At 47.1% G+C, this 23,348-nt stretch overlaps 1 non-coding gene across 1 annotated transcript; it reads right to left on the reverse strand.

Annotated features, from left to right (window-relative positions):
- Nucleotides 1-9,336: 9,336 nt before the first annotated feature.
- On the reverse strand, nucleotides 9,337-9,440 carry LOC134366540 (U6 spliceosomal RNA). Its single transcript, XR_010022337.1, has one exon. It is a non-coding gene; the product is annotated as a U6 spliceosomal RNA (small nuclear RNA).
- Between the last annotated feature and the right edge of the window lie 13,908 nt (nucleotides 9,441-23,348).

The following is a 23,348-nucleotide window of genomic DNA, read 5'->3' on the forward strand; positions in this document are numbered from 1 at the left end:
AATTATGATAACAGAGATTTTTAAATATTAATAGAAGGATTAGAAAATACAGTAAGGAATTCTTCCAGAAAGTCCTAAAAGACAAATACGTGGAAAGTGGGAGAAAAAAAAAAAAAGTAAAACAGAGGCTTTATCCAGGGGTACTAATAATACAAGAAAAGTCTCAGAAATAATACAAGAAAAGTTCTTAAATACAAGCACATGAATTTCCAGGGCAAAAGGTGAACATTTAGGATAATGAATCCAATTGAAAAGGACCCACCCCAAGGCGTGCCAGTGTAGAACAGAGGACTGAGAGAGATCCTAAAATCTTCCCCAACAAATCAAAACATCCAACTCAGGTCACATGTAAATTATCGAAAATCAGAATAGCATGGATTTCTCAAAAAGAACACAGGGAATTTGAAGATAATTAAGTAATATCTTCAAAATTGTAAGAGAAGTACTTCCTAATTTGCAATTTTATACTCAGCCAAATCATCAGTCAAGTGTTGAATAGAACAAAAATATTTTCTGACATTGAAACTCTCAGAAAGTTATCTGTCTTGATTCCCGTGATTTCTCTAGAAGCTAAAAATTACTTCCACTAAAATGAGAGAGTAAAGCAATAAAAGGGGAAGATGTGTTGTTTAGGAATCAGAGATACAACACAGGAGAAAGGAAAAGGAATTCACAGGATGGTGGGTCAGGAAAGTCCCTCGATGTCAGCGGAGTGTTGGCCTCGAGAACAACTGCGACAGATGGGAGCTGGGAGATGGCTCCAGGAGAGATGTTGCAAAATAATAGTAACAGTAGTAATAATAATAATAAATTAACAAATCGAAAGAAAAAGGAAAAAACATTACCTTGCGAGGAAATTTAGATTTCTTTGGAAATTTTGGGAATGATTTAGCAAAAAAAAAAAAGAAGGGAAACGTAACAATATTGTTTTACATGATTCAGCTGGAAATAATAATTTTCAGAGTAATGTAAACCCTCAGTATTGATTTGAACAAAATTACAACATAATTGGGTACAGGAACACTAGGGTGTGTGTGTTTGTGTGTGTGTGTGTGTGTGTGTGTGTGTGTGTGTGTGTGTGTGTTTTGGGGGTGTGGGGAGAGCTAAATCTCATCTTTCATAATAGAAAATGAAAAACAATTTTTTAAAGGATATACTATGGTCTTAATGTTTATATCCCACCCAAATTCATGTGTCGAAATCCTAACCACCCAAGGTGATGGTATTAGGAGAAGGGACCACTTGGAGATGATTAGGTCATGAAAATGGGGTCTTCGTGAATGGGATTAGTGCCCCTATAACAGAGGTCTCAGGGAGCCACCTTGCCCCTTGTCACAGTGCAGAGGTGCTCTCTATGAGGAAGAAGTCCTCACCAGGCACAGAATCTGCCAGAGCCTTGATCTTGGACTTCCAGCCTCCAGAACTGTGATCAACAAATTTCTGTTGTTTATAAGCCACCCAGTCTGTGGCATTTTGTCATAGCAGCCTGAACAGACTAAGACAAGATGTTATTTTGAAATAACAAGGTACAAACCAGAAACGACAGCTGAGACAGTTCAGAGTGATGTCTTCTGGGGTGTGGGAATTCACAAAGAGCCGAGTGTGGGGAGGGGACTGCTCTTTTATTATAAGCCCTATGATTAAACACTGACTTGTTAAACAGTTTGTGTGTTTCTTTGATAAAAAATTTTAAATGCAATTACGTACAAGTAGATGATATCATAGGATGGCTGATAATGAATCATAGTTATAAACCCAAAAGATCTATCCGAAATGATTCCAATTTCTAGAATGAGGAATAGAAAGCAGACCTTGGCAGGGAAGAAACAGTGGCAAACTCTGGGAGAGCTGTGAAATGGGTTTTAAAGAGAGCGCTGGGCAGTGTTGGGCACACCTGGGCAGGCTGTACCCTGTTTGCCAGTGAAATACCGGCAGGGGAAATATTGATTGATCACTATTTTGTAAGGACAGAAATTGGCAAAGGCTATGCATTAAAGAGTACACAGAATATAGGTCTTGATATTGGAAAATGTCCACTTGGATTTGAAGGGAATTGTTGTCGCTAAATATGGGATGGTTATTCATTCAAGAAAGCCAATGCCTAGCACCTAAGTATAGAGCATTGTGCTAGACATTGGCAGGGGAGGCACTTCTATAAAGAGTCGTAGGCTGCAGGCTCAAGAAGTTGACAATCTGCTGGGAAGCTATGATCACGTGGCAATTAAACAAGATGTCACAGTGGGAATGTTAAGTCATTGAAGCGGGGTCTCGTCAGCAGCTGTGTTTTACCTGATACCCTCTGAGGTTTTGAATTAGGAGTACACAGTAAAGCATTTTTAGATTCCTACCTGTGTAGTGCAGGTCCCAAGAGAAAGAAAACGGGAAAGAATGAAAGATACATTCTGTGAAACCGACCTGATCTTTTCCAGAACTCTCTTTGCACAGAGAAGCCCAAAGCCTAAAGAATAGAAGAGGCAGAGAGAGAACCATTAAGTCAATGTGTTCCTAAATCAGGGGTGTTACAACTTCCAGAACAGTTTTAGGAAATCAGTGAATGGGGGGTGATGCCTTGTGTATAATGATATTTATTTCCACAAAGCTTTACAATGTAACGTGATATAAATCAAGCCCCACCACCATGGGTCACTGCATGGGGTGGACCCCATCAGGACATGTGCATGTACTAACTTTGCTTAATAAACAGGCTGCAAGCTGATGCTTACCATTTTGATGTTACTTCTGTATTTTTGTCGCAGTAGATATTTTTACCTGAATTTTAACTAATATTTGAGTTGTATTTGGAAAAAAAAAACAACAACAATTCTTTCACAACAGCACTTAAGTAAAAATACTAGTTAAATGTGGCTTTCAACAAAGGAGAGAAGATAATTAAAATGGTAAAATCTGAACATAAAATTAGAAAAGTTTGATAATTGGTGAGTCAAGGTGACAGGTTTTGAAAAGGAAGGAAGTGTAACCACATAACGGTGTGGGACGTCCTGAGAACATTTGTTTGCCTAACAGGTGCTCTGGCTTCGGGGTGGCAGAGGTCACCTTGCTAACTGATAGCTCAAAGAGGGGGACGTAATGTGGCTCCAGGAACATAAGATTTGTTGAAAATACCAGGACATGTCAAATGTGGATGTGCAATTAGAAAAAGGTATCTGACAATAATTCCTTAGCTAAAAAATTTATTAAACTATAATAATAAGAGCAGTGTATATGGAATCTTCAAGAAAGAAATGCATGTAACTTAAACATCTAAATATCACTGTACCCATGTCTCTTAAAGATCATCAAAATTACAGAGCACGGAAGGGCAAGGCTACAACGGCCATCAGTTTGTCTAAAGAGGACAAATCAGAAATGGGTTAAGGAAAATCGTTTCCCAGTTTCCCAAATTCCTTGCTCTGCTTCCAGGGAGGGATGCCCCTTCCCCCGCCCACTGCCTGCCTATCTGGGAGCCCTGCTCTTTGTCCTGCAACACCTCACAAATGCAGGGCCCTGTCACCACAGGAGGCACCTGGTCACAGTTATTCAATAGCCTTCCTGGAGAGGTCCCTAATGTTTTTCCCACTCCCCCAACTGTGAATCTTGCCAGGAAGCAGGGTATGCCCTGGGGAACATTTAAGGAAACAACCAGCAAAAGGCGATCTCAGAGGTCAAGAGATGACTCACACCTGGAACACATTTTACCCCACTGGGAAAATGCAGGCTCTCTCCTGGAGTCCCCTGAAGTAAATTGCAAAGGTTTGGAAAGCCTAAAAATAAATACTACCCAGAGTTTTCTTCACTAGGAGCTAATTCCCGCCTTGCTTGTTTTTTTTTTAATTGATTATACATATTCATGGGGTACAAAACCGACCATCACCACCTGTGCCCAAGATGGGACAATCAGATCAATGCTCTCAGCATGCCCATTACCACAAATTGGGATTATTCCCCATGTCCCCCACCCAGTTAATCCCCGACCTCCCTCCCCGCAACTCCTCTGCAGCCCTAGGTCTGCTCTCTCCCTGTGTGAGTCCAAAGCACCACTGTGGACTTTCTTTCCTTCCTTCTTTCTATCTTAGCTCCCACTTATGAGTGAGGACATGTGGTATTTATCCTTCTGTGCCTGGCTTATTTCACTTAACATCATTTTCTCCAAGCTCATCCATGTTGCTGCGAATGGCAGAATTTCATTCTTTTTTGATGGCAGAGTAGTATTCCACTGTGTAGATATACCACATTTTCTTTATCCAGCTGTCCATCAGTGGACATTTAGGTTGGTTCCAACTCTTAGCTGTTGTAAATAGAGCTGCAGTAAACATGGGAGTGCAGGTGTCCCTTTGACATGATGATTTCCATTCCTTTGGGTATGAACCTAGATGTGGGATGCCCAACTTAGTTTTAGTCTCCTGTCCTGTAATCCTTTCTAAATACTACATACTGCCCTTGGCCATCTCTTTAGAAGCTGCCAGTAAACCTGGATTTGTGTTTAATGAATACACTGAGGCACAAAAAGGTCAAGCAATGTTTCAATCACATGTACATTGGGGCAGGGGCTGGAATCCTCGCACAGGGGGTCTACCTCTGCTCCTCTGGCTTCATGCCCCATCTGCAGAATTTCACCTATTTTATTCCCTGGTTCGCTGCACCTCGCTCACCTTCCAACACTCTGCTACTCTAAATTCAAGTAAATTCCATTATTACTCTAATTAAAAAACCACGATATTGACTATTTCTAAAATGTTGTTCTATTTCTCAAGGAGCTGTGGGCTTTTTGAGGAGCTGTACGTTAGAATGATCACTGTGGGCCCACGGAGAGCACCAGGACGCATTCCTCTATGCGAAGACAAGACACGACAGTGTGGGGGTGCGTGGAGCTGGCCTATAGCACAGGTGCAGGGTCACCCAGCTACACGACTGGTTCCAGGGCTCAGGGACTATTGAGTAACTATGGTCAGGTGCATCCCACGGTGACAGTGGTCCCAGATGAAATAGCCCCCCAGGAAGTTCAGTCTGGCCATGAGCATGGTTAACAGGTATCTCCCTTTAACTGCAAGACTCTAGGGGAGAGAATGGCCAAAGAAAGATAAAGATGTCAATCAAACTATAAAACACTTTGTCCCCGATGCTGGCAGTTATATTTCTGTTACATGCAAATGGAAACACATCTCTTTGGTGACATGTCCAGCAATTCTCTCAGGAGGACATGGTGTTAATGGATCCACACCTGGTTCACACTCTGTCCCATCCACTTCCATTAAGAGCGAATGCATGAGGAACTGGGCCCTCAATAGGTTTTTCATTGCTTTAGTTATTGATTTATTGAAACGTATTGATTGTCCATATTGATGGGGTACAGATTTATATATATATATTTTGTTGTTGTTGTTGTTGTTATTGTTGTCATTGTTGTTGTTTTTTTGTGACCGGTAAGGGGATCGCAACCCTTGGCTTGGTGTCGCCCGCACTGTGCTCAGCCAGTGAGCTAACTGGCCATCCCTATATAGGATCCGAACCTGCGGAGGGAGTGTCACCGCGCTCCCAGCGCCGCACTCTCCTGAGTACGCCATGGGGCCGGCCACAGATTTATATTTTAATACATGCATACAATGTGTGATGATCAAGTCAGAGTCGTTAGCATGGTCAACATTGCAAAACTTAATCATTTCCTTGTCATGAGAACTTGTGGTCTCCTCTCTTCCGACCATTTGGTAACATACAGTAAATTGTTGGTAATTACAGATGCCCGGCATTACTGTATACCATTAGAATTTATTTTCTTTGTCCAGCTATCACTATCCCCCCAGCTTCCTCCGCTTCCCAGCTTCTAGAACACCAGGCAGCTCCCACAGAAGGGCGGAGCAGGAGGCCCTTGCTGGTCCGAGGCAGCTGGTCTCGGGACCTCAGACCGCCGGCTGGGGCTCACCTTTGACTTGCTCTTGAGTGGCTCAATGCCACGTCTGCGGCTCTGACGCCTGCACACCCCGGACAGACAGAGCTCGAGGCTTCTTTTTTTTCTCACTCTCTGGAGGCAGAAGCTGATCCCTGCCTCGGGCCCTCTGCTCCAGACTCTTCTGTTCTCATTTCTCTTATTCCTGATGGATCCTGAGAAATGGGTGATTTGATCACACGTCATTAAAAGGGACCCTCTCTAGGGAATATCTTTCAGTAGGGGAAGCATCTCACTTGTGATGTGTACGGTTCTCGCGATCGATCTTCGGCTGGTTCACATCAGTGCAGGTTGTATTGAACCTTCTCTGAGAGGAAGACGTGTGTGTTGCCGAGAGCCCGTTGCATCGTGCACGTTCCTCCAAGCCGGTCATTCAGTTCTTCCTGATTTTCTCTCTCACTGCTAGGGCCACCATGCACCTGTGCATAAGCCAGCACCCTGCTCAGCACACCCAGCCGTTCTCTCTCTCACCGAGTCTGCTCTCGCATGCGCTCAGCCTCCCAAGGGCCCATGGCACCCAATCAACAATAGCCCGCCTTTCCCAAGACTGTCTCCTCTGCTAGTTCACTAGCCAGAATCCAAGTCTGAAGCCTCTAAAGTGAGGGAAAGAAAAAAGAGAAAAACGCCAGAAATGCTGACTATTCCTCTAGATGTGCATAAGAGTTGATAAAGCAGACTGGGTTCTTTAAAGATGGGATGCTTTATGCAATGCATGAGGTCACGAGTCCTCAGCAGGGGCCAAAAGGGACACATTTACTGAGGAAGACATCACTTTCCTCTGGCAGCTCAGGGAGGAACAGATCTGTCCCTCCGGAAGCAGTGCTGAGTCACACAGCTGCTGACTCACCAGCAGCCACTAGCCACCCACCATCAGCAGAAAATGAGCACAATTGGGCAATCTTTCCAGAAGAGAGATGACAAATGAGAGGTGGCAGCTGTGCCGACAGAACCAGGACTGTTATTAAACAGAGGAGACCTTCTGCCTGCCAACTGTCCTGGAGACTAGAAGCCAGCAAGCGTGTCTACACCCACGGCACTGTTGGGCACTACGGGAAGGTCAAACACTCCTCCTGTAAGCTGGTGTTTCTCTGGGCGCTGCTCCTACGGGGTGACGCAGTTACACTGGTACACTAAGCAGACAGGTGATGCCAGTTAGTTCTGACTTCACTTGGCCCCTTAAACAGCAAAGCGTTTACTCACGGGGCTATTTCACCACGTATTGACTGAGCTAAGCAGGACCGGTCCAGGAGGATAAGACCAGGACGTCTCTCCAGCAGGGAGAAGATGACGCCACCAGAGCAGAACACAGTGGCACCCAGGCTTCCAGAAGTGTGGGTGCTTCCGGGCATCCCCGCATCTTTGCTCTTCCCGTGCTGGTGGAGAACTTGACTTGATCCCTGCCTTCCATCTTCTGCAGTCACTGGACCCAGGCCAGGGAGCTTAGAGGGATTCCTGTGGCAGGCTTCCCCGTGCACCGGTCAGCTAGACCCCTGGCCGGTCCTGCCTTTCTCTCAGTGTCTCCTCCTTCAGTGGCGTGTCTCCCTGCCTGGTCAGTAGTGCTCTGGGGAATTTTCCACAAGGAAATGACTAATTTGATCTGCATTTTTAAAAGATCATTGTGTCTGCTTTATAGGGCAGGGATTATAGGAGCACAGGAGTGCAGAGAGAATACTTAGGAGCCCGTGTATCATCCAGGTACAGAACTCTGCTAGTTGCCTTGGACTAGACCGCTACACACAGAGGAGAGGAACGGACACAGCAGGGACTCGTCTTGGAGATAAAGCCAGCAGGCGTTGCTGATGGAGTTGACGTGAGAGGAGGAGAGGAAAGGAATTAAGAACGATGCCTAGATTTCTGCTTAGGCAACTGGGAGCATGATGGTACCTTGAATTGAGATGGAGAGACCCAGTCAGCAGCGGTGGGGTGGGCAGAGGCTGTCAGAGCTTCACTGGGGCTGTGTTATTTTGTCATTCTTTTCAGCCAAGGGAGGTTGTCATGTCATGTGTGTTTGCAGCTCAGTGGAAAAATCAGGGATTATTCTGGGCCCCGCTCTGTGCTAGACAGTTCATCTCACCATTCATTCACTCTACAGACCCTGTTCTGGGCACGGGTCACAGTAGCAAACAAAACAGACAAAAATCCTTGCCCTGGTGGAGCTGACGTTCTAGCAGGAGGAGACGGACAACAAATATGTGTCAGGGGCTCGGGCTGTCCCCCCACGCTGGGGCTCGCATACCCCTATCAGCCGGGGCGGTTGAAGGTGTGGCCTGGGCATGTCACCGAGTCTTCTGGCTCCTCTGTATTGAACAGACTCCCTCACAAGCCCAGGGTGGGCCGCTCTGCCTGGGACCCTTGTCTTTGGCAGGTGGCTTCCCAATGCAGCCTGCAGGTGCGGAGAGCAGATCTCACAGCCCCCGACGACGGGCACCACCTGGAACTCACACGAAAGAGTGCCGCGTGTGCCCGTTGATTCTGCAGCTGCAGGCGGGAGGCCTCCTCCCACGAAGAGATAAGCAAACAAACAAACAAACAAAAAACAGGTCCCTAAACCTTAGGTGTGAGCCTGAGCTTTGCTCTGCTCTTTTTACCTGCTCTCCATTCCTGACAACATGGCTGGGATGCCTGCCCTGGAAACTGAGCCGGGCTCAGACGGGAGCACATCATCTGACACCTCAGCTGTCCCCTGCCTCGGCGGATCCAGCCCACCACAGCAGCCACTGCCCAGGGGCCCTGATTTCATGACTGCTGGTTGCTCTTTCTCACGGGCAGCCTTGACTTACCTGCCTGGGACTGGGTAACCATGAAGGGTTTGGAGACAACTGGCCTGGGTTTGATTCCTGGTCCTTACTGGCAAGGTGACCTTGGATCAGTCAACTTCAGGGCTCTGTTTCTTCATCCGTAAAGGGGAGATGATGATAATTTCCTCGGTGTCGTGGTAAGGCATGAGCACGTGACTACCTCTGCAATTAGTAGGCCTGCACTTGCTGCGTTAGGTTCTCAAAATCAAGTGTTACTATCTTTGGCTGGTTACTATCCACCTGTAGTGCAGCCTGCAGTGGTGGCACGGACAGACATCTGCCTCAGTTGTGTGTAACCAACACCCTGACCTTTTAAAATGCTAATTATATATTTTATTCAATGAAACATACACCCTGACATTTAAAAAATGAAATTATATATTTTATTTAATGAAACATATCCAAAATAGTATCAGTTCAATGTGATCGATATAAAAATACTATTTTTCATTCTTCTTTTTATTATGGTACATTATATATAATACAAAATTTACCGTCTTAACCACTTTCGAATGTGCAGTTCAGGGGCATTAAGTTCATGCACACTGTCATGCAACCATCACCACCACCCATCCACAGAGTGCTTTTCATCTTCCCCTAAATATTAAACGTTTCACAATTTTGCAAGTCGTCTTTGCACAGGGGGCCATGCTAACTTTCTCTGTGTTGTTCCAATTTTATGCATCGTCTCCGACGATCACTCGCCACCTGTCCAGTGGAATATGAGCAGAAGCGACCGTGCCCCAGTCCACTCAGAAGCTGTGTGTGGTGTCATGAAGTGACAGAGCCCCAGCTAGCCTGGACCCTGGAGGCCCTCCCGACCTGTGGTCTGAGCGGCAATAACCTTCTGTGGCTTCAAACCCCCGAGATCTGGGGATTATTCACTACAGCAGCATAACCAACCCTCTCCTGACTAATACAGGTCCTAAGTGATTAATACAAAAAATTCACTGAATCACTAGATTTGGTGATGTAATGGAGCCTTTACACCTGATGACTTTGAAGTCCCAGTCCTCCAAGATCATGTTGTCATGAGTGGGTGGAGGCATCCGTCTCTCGATCATATTCAGGACGTTTTCATCCCGTTTTTGCTTGACAGATATTTGGGAGCTGAAAGTGATTTTCTTTGTTTCTTTCAAGTGAGAGCAGATATGCTCCTGTGGGAGTCAATTCCATTTCTAATTTGAAACTACAAGCTACACACCTTCCAGAGCTGAAGATGTGAACAGTGTGGTCATTAAAATTCCATCCATTCACTGCCATACTTTCAGGAAAAAGGCAAGAGACTGGCATGTATTTACTGCCCACAGTGCACCAGACACTGTGCATGTTAGAGGAGATTTCAATGCATCCCCCTGAAGGATTACTTCTTAACTTTTTTTTAGGTCACAAACTCCATTGAGAATCTGTCGAAAACCATGAAGCCTCTCTCCAGAGGCTTTTTGCACACACAAAACAGTTTGTATTCGACTGCCAGAGGTGGTGTCAGGCACCCCAGCTGGGCCCCTTTCGGATGCATCTTGGCCTGTTGTCCAGAGCTATGAGATGGCAGAGAGGCATAATGTAGGGAAATCACACAGCATTTAAAAACCTGACTGCCACTTACCAGCTACAGAATCCAAGCAAGTCACCTGTACCTCTGAGCCCCCTTCTAATCCGGAGGAATCTCTTCTGCTCCATGCATGCAATGTGCTAGCATGGAAGGGAGCTGCGGGGAGGACTGAGACTCGACGCCTGTCCCCATATATAGGAAAAGCAGCCCTCTCCTCTCCCCTGCCCTGATGGCCCATCTTCCCCGAGACAGAGCTGCAGGCTTTACACAGTTCCAGTTGGCCAGGCCTCCGATTCTTTCTGCTCCCTGACCTGCATGGGGCACACCCAGTTCTGCATTCTTCTCGGCTGGCTGGAGAGAAGTCAGGGCCTGCCTATAGGGCTGGAACATGCAAAGGAGAAGGCCCCAGATCTGAGAAACTAGAGGCCATTCCAGAGGTGAATGGGACAGAGCAGGAGCCGTTCCTGTCTTGGCGGGGAGGTAGTGCTGGGGGTGTGTCCACATTGTGATGCAACATGACTTTCTCCAATGCCCTGTGACTTGAGGGTCCACCGAATCTGAGCAGGAGAGATGAGGAAGGGAGAACACACGAGGAAAGCCGGTGGTCAGGTTACACAGGGCCCCCTTGGGGAGATAGCACGTGCTCTGTCTGCTGCTCTGGAAAGTTTTCCTGTGCCCTAAGCAGCAGGAGCTCTGTCGGCTCGTGGGCCAGTTTGGAAAGCCAGGACCTAGGCACAAAGAATCACTCACGTGTGCAGGATCTCCAGGCACCTGCTCTGCAGAGTTGCCAGTGGAGCCTGCTGTGTATCTCCCTCCAGCCCCCAGCAGGGAAGCCCCAGGCCTGGGACCCGGTGAGGGGGCTTCCGACCTAGCCCACAGCTATGGTACAGGGCGAGGAGAAACAGCTAACAGGATATGGGTTTCCCCTTCTTTTTGAAATGAACTAAGAAGACCAGAATTTACACCAGCTTGCACGTTGGTCATCCTGAACGTAGGGAGATGCAGCCTGTGTGCTGAACGATTCTGGAAGGAACAGAAATTCAGTGACTACGAGCAGAACTTAATAGAGTAAGAAACTGGTCCTGCAGAAAGCAACTCGGACTGACAGCCTGAGCCCTACCTCTGCGATATTAGCATAGAATTATTCATTCATTCCATCAAAACCTTAGCACCTACGTGTACGTGCCACGCTGGGAGCAAGGCTCTGAGCAAGATATTTCCTGCCCTCGAGAAACTCAGTCTGGTGGAAGATATAGACAGGTAAGTACAGAATTATAGCAGAGACTAGTGAAAGGCAGACGTGGGGCAATGAACAAAAGGACCGCAATTTTGTCCTAGGAGATGACACAACCATTTCTTTCAAAATTTAAAAAACTCCAAAGCAAAGAATTCATAGAATGTCCACAGAATCCATGAGGTGAGATGTATATGGCTTCCCAAATGTGATTTACAGGTATCTATCTTTCATGGTCTGTCATTTACATAGTTATTAAGAGAGTCACGAAAACATCTAAACAATTAAAAAAATTTAAAAAGCAGATGTCAGAACAGGGTTTTGAGGCTCAGAGCTGCAGTCTGTTTTATACCAGTCCATCATTTTCTCTCTGTTGGGCATTAGTGGATCATGCCCGATCCGTGCATCTCCAGAGTGGTTCTGTAACGAAATGCTGTGGACTTGCGTGGGGGGAGCAGAGTGGCACATAATTTGGGGAAGATGACCGCCACGTGGAGTGAGCCATGCCTCCCAAGCTGATCTGGATGGTCAGGTCTCTGTGTCCTTGTTTGCCTTTTGGGGACCCAGTTTGCCTGCAGGGCAAAGTGCTCTCCTATCTGTCATGATGGTGCTGTGAGCAGACTCTGCCCAGGCATGCGGTGCCTTGGTGATGGGCACTAGAGAACACCTACTGTGAGAACCAAGCCTCCCCAGCCTCCTTCAGCCAGGACAGGGCGTCCTCTGAAGTCCTGGTTTCCCAGTGGTGGTCTCGTGGCTCCCGGCCACCGGTTGATGTGGCCCGTGTCGCATGTGGGTTTCCATAACCTCTCAGAATAGAGACGCCACTGTGATCTGCAGGCGTTCTGGAAGCCTCGCTCCCTCCTGTATTTTCCTTCCTTCACTGGGTTGTGGTGAGGTGTTTCTGCAGCTGTTTAAAAACTGGCACTGACAGAACACTCTGGCCTCACATCTACTAGCTGGTCTGTAGAGCTCCTCCGGGAGGCATCTCAGTACTGTGCCATCTGCAACGCACACGCAACCCACCTGAGGACTGAACGCTTGGCCGTGGGCAGAAACTCAGCCAGATGCTAACACGGGGCATGCGAGAGCAAAAGACGATGGGTTTTCTCTTCAAGGGCTTCAAATTTAGTTAGGGACAGCAAACATTTACAAATTTAAAAAAGCAACACCTTTGATCCATAAAGAAAGAATAGCCTTTTCCACTTCTAGCCCTCTGTAGGTGGGACCTGGCAGCAACGTCCTCGTCACATGGGAGGCTGTGCCTCTCTGTCCTCCTAAAAAATATACTCCACACGGGCAGGAGCCACGTCTGTCCACCGCTGCATCCCCAGTGCCCGCTGGGTAGCCTGTCCCCTGGTGGACATCCTACGAGTATTTATTGGTTGCTAACTTTGTCAACAGGGACTGTGCTCAACCGCTTGTTTTTTTATGTTGACCGCTGTGGGGCAGAAATCATTTCCACCCAGTCACTTAACTGTCCAGAAGTCTGTCACACACTGTTGACAAGACACAAAATCTTGTGGCCATCATAATTGGCAACATTGGCAAACATTTCCTCCTTCCCCAGAAGCATCGCTCGAACACTGTTTGTAGCAGAATGGCAAGCGGGAGGGTGTGTGTGTGTGTGTGTGTGTGTGTGTGTGTGTGTGTGTGTGTGTGTGTGTGTGTGTGTGTGTGTGTGTGTGTGTGTGTGTGTGTGTGTGTGTGGCAAGCGGGAGGGTGTGTGTGTGTGTGTGTGTGTGTGTGTGTGTGTGTGTGTGTGTGTTCACGTACATATGTAGAGATGCGTGCATATGTGTGTCCATTTATTCACATGTATACACATGTAGAAGGTGACTTGAAATAGGGAGACAACCTGCAGTGAAAAAGTATGTTCCTGTCACTCCCCCCCAGCCAAGAGATGAATGTGTGTTTGGGGGTCTTGTGAGGAAAAGAAGAGGTGACATAACGTGCCAGGAAATAGGTGTCCAGAGCAGTGATGTCATCCTGGGAAAGGGGAACAGGGATGGAGGGTTTTCTGGGCGCACCTCCCAGCTCAGATGTGGGGACATGATGACCAGGGTTGACTGTGATCCTGTGTGTTTGGAAGATCTGGGAGAAGAGCGTGGAAAAGCTTTCCCCGAGGGCAGCTGTGGGGGACCAGGGACCTGCCTTAGTTCACCATTCACTGTCCCTCCTGCTGCTGGGCGAGAAGCCCCAGTCCCAGCTGGGACATGTGCAGGGTCCTGGGAGCATGGGCTTCAGAGTGGGAAAACCTCCACTGGAATCCAAGCCCTGCCGGCCATCAGCACAGGAAAGTCACTCCAGCTCTCCTGGGCTTTTCCCCTCCTTTCTGAAGTGGAGCTGCCACTTGCACCCATAAGTGGTTGAGGGAATTAAATACAGAAACCACTCACTGTGGTGCCTGGAAAGAAAGCACTTCATGGCAACTCTTATGAGGTGGTGGCTGCACAGAGAGGCAGTTTGGCAGGGGGCAGGTGGATTCTCACGTAACAGCTGGGATGAGGCTAGGCCTGGGCCGGGCCAGAACTTCAGGAGACATCATATCCATATTAACCTTCAGAGACTTCTGGGAAGGACAATGTTCTCAACTTCATCAGCCTCTGGTACCTTGGTTTGGTAGGACTTTTGGAAGGACTTTTCCTGAGAGCTGGTTTGGGTTAAGGAAGGCAGGAGAGAAGAGAGGACTTAGTCAATTACATGGGGGTGATATCCTGGGAGGAATTTCAAGTTAAAGAAAAATAGGTGGAAATAGGTGCCTCTTGCTTCCCGTTGTGGGGTGCCACAAACAGAGGAGGGGCAGCTCCCCTGTCACCTTTCCTGCCCCCCCACCTCGCTCCACCTTGAGTAGACATGACAGAAATTCACGCTTTGGAGCTGTGAGGTCTACTGTGTCAGTTCCTCAAGAGTGGAGCTAAATCTTGCTCCGTCTTCCTTTTCCTGCTACCCAGATGTTGCCCAATGCTTCACTTCTTCCAAACTCTTTCCCATGTTGGAATTAGGACTGAGTAGATGGAATTAAACCAACTTGATTCTCTGCCAATTTGCGAGTCAACTCTTAGGCTATTTTCTTAGGGACTCTGGTGAAAAAACCAGAACACTTAAAGGAGAGTTATTCTTGGGGTATTTCTGATTTATCTGGAGCCAGAAAATTGAAGACATTTATAAAAGGCAGATTTCCGTGGAAAAACAATTTTTTTTTAATCATCCACTTACCTGAAAGCCTGTTTAAAATGTGTGAATTGGAAGCAGGTTGAATAAGTGCTACTGCTTACGGCCTTACAGCTGGGGCCTTTCGAAGTGGGAAAAAAGCTTACATAGAACCAATCTATTTGTCTGCTCTTTGGAGGCTTATCTGTCATGAGCTATTATCTTATATCTCGGTAATAAACACGCCTTTCCTACTGCAGGGAGATGAGAAGTTCTGCATACTGGCAAGAAGATATTCACAAGGGCAAATTTTCCCAGCAGATGTTCTAAAAGAAATGAGTTTCCTGAGAAAATAATACGTTAATCTGTGTTAACCAAACTTCGAAAATAACAGATTACACAAAATAAACTCAGTTTCTTTTCCTCCAGAATGTTTAGTCTTTAATATAAACCTAATATATATATTTAATACTCATCCAATGAGATCTTTGAGGAGTGAAGAGTCAATATTTAGCATTTCCCAAACTTACTTGGCAATAAAGTCCTTTTCTCTGAAAATAATGTTGAGAGACTCATGTTCCACCAACCACAGGTTGTGAAATATTGCACAAAAGTCACTAATCAATCTACTGATGGTTAATGCATATACAGGTATTTAAAATAATAATAAATTTTCAGACATTCTAGAATCTCTAGACTGCAACTTTCTGGGAGACAAAACCTCATCACTCATTAATTCTAGCAAAATTAATCACCAATCATTGGAGCTAATTGAATATTAAACCAGTATAATTCCTGTAAGGAAGATATATGAAATATGTCTAAAAACAAACCTATTCGTTCTTGGAGCTTGTAAGAAACCTAAAACAAAACAAAACAAACCCCCTCACTGTCTGTTCTGTGGATAGGGTGAGTAGAACCTGGCAACTATCCTCTGAGCTGTGATGTTTCTCTGTAGATTTCAGCCTGCAGAGACCTATGGTAAGCAACTGGAAATCTACCAAGATAGTAATTTACTTTACCTTGATTAACATTCGTTTCCTTCCAAAAAGAGACGTGGGGAGGAATCCATATCCCTGACTGGAGAGTTCCCTGAGCCTCTGAGATTCTATTCATCAAGAAGACACTGCCCGAAGATTTAAAGATTCTCAGGTCACCACCAAATAGGGGAACGGTGAACACACACACACACACACACACACACACACACACACACACACACACACACACACACACACACACACACACACACACACACACACACACACACACACACACACACACACACACACACACACACACACACACACACACACACACACACACACACACACACACACACACACACACACACACACACACACACACACACACACTCTCTCTCTCTCTCTCTCTCTCTCTCTCTCTCTCTCTCTCTCTCTCTCCACTCGACTGTGTTATAGATGAGAAAAGTAAAACCTAAATATGCATGCCATTAGAATAGCCAGAGCTGGGATTTTAAATTGAGCTTTTCTGACTTTCTTTCCACCAAAAGTAGAGTTTTTTCTTTTTTACTTATGGAGAGCCAAAAAGTTAGAAATGTGTTAAAAGTGAGAAGATCAGAATGTTTCTCAATCTCCTGCTCGGTGATTGCTCTGCTCCAGCTCAGTGGTCATTTTATGGGGCATTTTACTAGATTCCATGCATAGTAAAGGCTGCCAGAGAGGAAAAAAGCAAATAAAAGCCAGCCCTCAAAGAGACCCAAATCTAGAAGAAATATCGTGGAGCCCATTATACTAGTTAGGCAGGAATAAACCATGTAATAGAAATATAAACAAATCGCTGCTATGAAGAAGGGACAGATTAATTCACACATGGAAGCTGAATTTGTCCCTGAAAGACGGGCAGGATTTAAGACACAAAAGAAGGGAATGTTGGTTGACCAGTTGCCCAAAAGGGCATAATAAGCCAGAAAACAAGGGTGTTTGGGGGGTTAGTAATAGGTAATCCCTAGTGACTGACACACCAGCCTGAGCAGCAAGAGGGGCTCCAGCATCCATTCCCAGACATCCAAACAGAAGCATGCACTAGTGAGAAAGGTACTAAACTTGAAGTAACAAGATTGACACCCAAAGTACCAGCTGGTCAGGACCAAGCAGGTGCAGGAGACACGTGTGTGGGGATGAGCTTGAGTTGACGAGGAGGATCGAGGGCAGCCTGGCAGAATTCTGGCGGGTGATTTGGGGCTCCCAGTTGGTCCTGACTTTAAGAAACTGGCTGGATTTCTCCCTCTCTCTGCAAGGCACCTTAAAAGCATCACTGGGTTTATTAGTCTGTTTCTGTTGCTTATCAAGAAAAACCTGAAACTGGGTAATCTATAAATAAACGAAATTTATTTCTTACAGTTTTGGAGGCTGGGAAATCCAAATTCCAGGGAACACATCTGGTGAGGGTCGTCTTCTGAGTGGGGACTCTCTACAGGGTTTCATGGAGACCAGGGTGTCACACGGCAAATGCGCTGAGCAGGAGAGAGCTGACCCCCCTACTCTCTTCTTATAAAGCCATCAGAACCAAGCCCATTACTCCATGAATGGATCAATCCATCCGAGAGTCCACAGTCCTCACAATCAAATGACCTCTTCAAAATAAGATTTCCCACCCTCTTAACACTGTGACAGTGGGGGTCGAGTTTCCAATACATGAACTTTTGGGGGACACATGTGACTCATAGCACTGGGGAAGTGACAGGGCCAAGACACAATGAACAGAGGCACAGAGGTGAACAAGTTCTGAAGGCCTGGTGACACTGGTGTCCTTGGGGTCAGTAAGAACCACGCTGAGCTCTGTCCCCCTCTGCGTCAGGGGCAAATAGAGGTTCCTCTGAGAGAAGAGGGAGATTCTTCTCCCAGAGGTCAGACCTTTCCCAGTAGGAACCAAGGCTTGCTCCATGCACCTGCACCAGAAGAAGCTGCCTTGACTGTACTGTGAGCGACCCTCACACATGAACTCGGAGTCAGTTTGGAAAAGTGAATGCCGTTTTTAAGGGTAAGAAGGGCTGATCCTGAGGGAAATTAAGACAACCCCCCCCACTGTGTGTGAGAGGCCTTGAAAAACCATCCCAGGTTGTTCTAGATCTTTCTGTCTGAGTAGAGCAAATACTCTGAATTCACTCTAACATACCAGGCATTTCATAGGACAGCCTTCTATCAGCTTTGTTCTGGTAAGAGGGTAGGGAAAAATTCAAAGAAGGAATTATGATAAAGGAATTTTAGGCACATGCCCTCTGGGTAGGGGAGGTCTCGCAGGGACCAGCCTCAGGACAGGGGTCCCTCATCCACAGCGCTCAGGCTGCTGGTGCTGCGTTGCCCAGAACTCTGGACATGGGCTCAGAGGTAGAGAAGCTGGTGGCAATCCAAGTCTAGCTAATGCTGTCTTTCCACCATCGTGTTGCTGCAGAGCTGAGTCACAGCCCCGTCCTCGTCAGCCCCACTGTCATCAGAGCCAAGCTTCTTGCCAGCTCTGCATTCTCACCAGCACTGGCTCAGGGACAGGTGGCCCCCAAGGGAGCCTGGAACATCAAGACCACAGTTTCCTCTTGGCTCTGAATTAGTTCAGATGACTGTTCCTGAGTGAGTGTTTCAGGGATGACAGAGTATCAGCAGCAAGCCCAGGTTCTGATGACGCTCACTGGGAAGGTTACTGATGGGCAGGAAGTCGGGACTGGAAGACAACATGGGCCCCAGGAGGCTGCACTCAACTGGCCAGCAGGAAGTGTTCCACATTCCCAGAGTCAGCTTTTCCTGAGGGCTTTTATCCTATTTATGAGTGTGACTCGGTCATGCCCCAAGCAAACGACGTTATCATCAGAAAGCCTTGCAACCTGGCCAGCTGGACACTTGGCCTTTCAGGGTGTGTTAATGAAAGAAGCCCAGAAAAATCAGAGCATGGCTGGGATGTCTGGCTGCCACTATGAAGTCCTGAAAAAGGTGGCCAACAACGACTAGCTGTCCCCTGCAATTAGAGTCATGTCTCTGCCACATAAAGGCTTTCCGTTCCTGAGAATCAAAAGCCATTCCCCAAGGGAGCTGAGCCCGGATGAGCTCATGTGGAGGTCTGACGAGCCGGCTCACGTACATTCACCTGCTGACTCCAGTTCATGGAACTGACCAAGGCCTTATAAGCACTATGTCACCAACGTGACATATTAATCAGATAGATCAATCAATCAAACAAACCGATCAATCAGAGGGAGCCCTGGAAATCCCATACGGGACCCAGGCAACTGGCACAGAAGTGTTCTGTCCCCGCATTCATTCACTCTGCACACATGTAGCAAGCACCTGCTGCGTGCCAGGCACTGTTCTGGGTGGGAGGAGCCCAGAGATTAATAGAACATCGTCTGTACCTGCTTTAAAAAGGGAGCAAAACTTTTATAAGGAGAAAGGTATTTGATGATGGGGACCAGGGCTAGATATGGATGGAGTACAAGGAAGTAGAGAATTGGTTCCCTCTGTGACTAACATGTGACATGTGGATAAACCACGTTTTAGGTCCCAGCATTTTCTTTTTTGCAAACAAAGGGAGCAGATGAGGTGGTTAACTTCAGACCTTCCCGTCTCCGCTGCGCTCCTTGGGGAGGAGATTGCTGCACATCAGGGCCTCATCTCCAGGGACTCAGTCGGGAGGAAACGCCATTCTCCAGAGCAGCTCTGAACGTGGGACTGCAGCTCACGTCACCTCGGCCGTTTGGACGGGACCCTGCCCCTGCTTCACACGCAGAGTGGAAGGGAAGGTTGGGGGGTCCCCAGCAGGCCCGAAACACACACAGGGCCAGCGACTTTGGAAATGAAATAAGACACTCGATGTTTACTGCACACCGTCTAGGAGGCAGACCCTTTCACTTAGTTTATTTAAGTGAACATCGAAATGTTCTTTTGGGGTATTACTTTCCTCAACTTCAAAGATGGGGAAACTGAGGCTCAGAGAGGCTGAGTAATTCAATTGAAAGCAGCAGAGCCAAGAGGGAGATCCAGGCCTAGGAGGCTCCAGAGCTCAGGATTTTCTCAAATACCGTGAACAGATGAACACACGGGTTACAGGTGAGTGCATGAATGGTCTCGCCTCATGCTGCAGTGGCTGCTGGTGGCGTCCAGCCAGTGTCCAGCCTGCTGAGGGCAGAAGTCATGAGAGCGTCAGGTTGGAGAGGAGATGAAGCGGGGCATTAACGAGCGCAGTGCACCCTGTTGGCTTGGCTTCCTGCAGTGGCCCGTGGGAGCTACTGAGAACCGAGAGGGCCAGTGGGCAGCAGAGGGACGCAGCCATGCTCAGGAAGGGCATCTGGCAGCCCTGGGTCCAGGGGAGATGGGGACACTGGGCTGAATTCTCTGAAGTTGGCAAAGAGGTTGTGCGTAGGGAGAAAGGAGTAGAAAGAGGTGAACAGGCAAAGCTAGAGGCCCTGTGGGAAAATGACTAGGACTTCTGATGGCAGGGACAGCAACTAAAGGTAGGAGGGTCAAATCCAGGCCTGCAGTTATTTCTCGAAGCTTATGCTTATTAGTGCTTGCTATGAACCAAGCTTTACTTCTGTGGTCTTGTCTGATCTTCTCAACAACGCCACCAGGGAGCCTCTCTATCAACCCCATGCTATAGACGTGAACACTGAGGCATGCAGCGGTCCTGCAGAATGTCGGAGTGCTGGTGGGCTTCTCTACCTGGGACTCAACAAGCTAAATGCACCCCGGCCCCCATCTGCTCCTCCTCCCAGCTCCCCTGTTTTAATTAACGCCATCATCATTCAAATAGCACGAGAAATTTCCCCGAAAGCTGTGATTTTTTAAAAAATCCCTAGCAGTTCAGTTTCCTGCAAGGGTGCTCCTAGCAGAGCCGCAGACTTGATAAATAGGGGATCCTGGACTCTGACGTCTTCATGGCTGGTGTGGCCTGGAACTGGGCATAGAACTTAGCCTTCAGCTTGCCAGCAGCTGAGAGAACAGTAGCAAAGAGTCGCTTTGCTTGGGCAAGTCTTAGCATGAGCAGATGTCAGTCTTTTTGCAGCTCTGATTCCGAGAGTGCTCCAGCCTTGTTTCCCTGGCTGCCTTTCTCACCGTCTGAATAAGGTCTGTTCCCGTGTTGCCCCCAACTGGGCAGGGAGCCCCCTGAGGACAAGGACCGTGGCTTAGTCATCTTTTTCTCCAGATGTTGGCCCATAGCAGACATTCGATAAATATTGTTATAACTCTTGATGTAAAGGTCTCTAAACAGTAAAATAAATAAATAAATAAATAAAAATAAAAAAATAGAACTTTGTGTAACCAACTTTCAAAGGGATAGACATTATTTTTTGGCCATATCCGACGTTGATTCTCATTGGATGTCCAGGGTATATTGTTAAGTCTGAGGTCTTCAATCCCCTTTGGTAAAGTCCCTGAGTTTTGTGAGCAGCCTGAAGAGTTATATGTCTCGAAGCTACTTTCGAACCTTTTTGAATGGCTCTCTCTGTGCCTAGGACAGTGCTTAAAGCTATTTTTTCAAATGGAGATTTACAAGATTTAGCATCATTTCTAAAATGAATGCTGAATAAATTGAATGAATGAATGAATAAATGAATGAATGAATATGAATGAATATCTTCTAACTTCTCTGAGCCTTTTAAGTATTAGAGTTTCCTGTTTACCTTCGAGGCAAGGCTAGTCTGACATATGCATGTAGAACCAGATGCTTTTGCCTACCTATATTTTCCACAGATTCCAGCCACTTCAGCTCTTCATTAACTCCCATTTCTCAATCATTCTTTCATTTTACGATAAGTGTTTGTTGAACCTCTTCTATGTGCTTTGTCCTGTCCTAGACACACAGAATATAGCAGTGAAAAAGACTTGGAGCTCATCTTCTGTTCCTTCTGAGAATTTTCTACGTACAAAACATCGATACCCAGCTACCATGTTCTTCTTTGGAAAGCAGTCACGAGTTCAGAACGTTCAGTTTGAATATTAGCACCTTTTTTTTGGCTATTTCACAGAATGTGTCATAGGAAGAAGGGACAGAAATGTCTGATCATCTATGTTGAAACAAGTATACAAGGGGCTTTAAAACCATGAGCGTCAACCTGTGGACTAAAGGTATTTTAGCCAAGCGGGGACATGATCCGACTTTAGTAGGATTATTCTGGCAGCTGTGTGTATAAAGATAAGGAAACCTGGACGGAGGCAGACATGAAAGGGGGACATTTTGATGGCCATGTCAGAGGCACCAAGGGCCTGAAATGTGGGATCAGAGGGGAAGGAGCAGGTGCTGGAGACTCCTGAAGATGATTGTGTTGGGACTTTGGGGGACTTTTCTTCTGTAAATACCTTCATGTAATGACTCCACTGCACGAAGCCCATCTCATCCAGCTGTAGACGGTCCTCGTGATGGCCACTGGCCACATCCACCACACTACATTCTGCACGATCCTTTAGACCGCACACAGAATTTTGCAGGGCCATGCCAGCCTGCATGTTTTCAACCTGCCTTGCCCCTAGAAGTTGAGCACACATCGGTTTGCTGCACCATTGCATGGAGAACACCAAGCCTCTCTGGCCACCCCGGATTTCTGCAGAGCAGTGTGACACAGAGAGGGTTCTCTAGACTGACGACCCAAATCCGTGGCCCCAGGCCGGTTTCCAACCAACTTGCCATAACTTTGGCCAATGTAGTGACCTCTGTGGGCCTTGGTTGGATTAGGCAAGACCGTCTTCATTTGGGTTTGTGGTCCCTCTAGAATTATATGGGACACTCTACCTGGGCCTTTTCCTGGCCACATAGGGTTAATAAGAGAACGGAAGTGAATCCAGGCTGGCTTGATCTGAATCACTGAAAACAGGAAGGGTGACATTGGAAGGAAACTGAGCCGAGCTGAGTGGGTTTGGAGGAGTAAGTAGAAAGCTAGCGTTAGCTGGGTGGTGGGGAGAGAGGCTGTGGGGCAGCACTTTGGGAAAAGAAGGATGGATTTGGTAGGCATTGCCATCTGTGTGAGAAAGAGAGAGAGGAAGGCGATTACTAGACGTTTTCCTGAGTGGAATACATGAACTCTCCTTTGATATTTGGTGAGAAACTTCAGTGGAGAATTAAACTGATTTGTGAAAGGATGTGGGGTTTCTCATAAAACTGTTAGGGAGTCAGACACCCAGACTGGAGCTAAACTTCCAGGAATAATGCCCCAAGTGATGCCGTGGGACCAGCTTGATGAGAAACCGTGGCTACCTGCGCCCCACTGAGCGCCAGAGGAAATCCCAGCTGTTGTCCCACCGATACATCTACCCAAGGCTCGCGACCTTACACATAACCTCGTCTTCAGAGGCTGGTGGCTCTACTGCCATAGGTGCTGACACCTTGGGCATGGTTCAGCCTTTCTCTGACATCCAGTATGGGGAAGTTGCACACAGCTGGGTCTGACTGGTGCAGCCGGCCTCTCACACAGCAGACTGAGAAGCATTTTCCATGTTTCTCTTGCAGAAGTGGGACCTGCAAGGCTGGGTAGTCCCCAAACCTGGCTTCTAGGCAACCCCACAAATGCCGAGACACCCCTAGTCCAGCGGATCTCCTACGTCCCTGTGGGCAGTGGTAAACTGGTACACCAGACCCCCTGGTAGTGAGGGGCCCTCGGGTAAGCCTGGGCTGAGAGGCCACTGTCCAAACGCAACCTGGCACTTGCTG

Source organism: Cynocephalus volans, chromosome 18, assembly GCF_027409185.1.
Source record: "Cynocephalus volans isolate mCynVol1 chromosome 18, mCynVol1.pri, whole genome shotgun sequence".
NCBI classification, from domain to species: domain Eukaryota; kingdom Metazoa; phylum Chordata; class Mammalia; order Dermoptera; family Cynocephalidae; genus Cynocephalus; species Cynocephalus volans.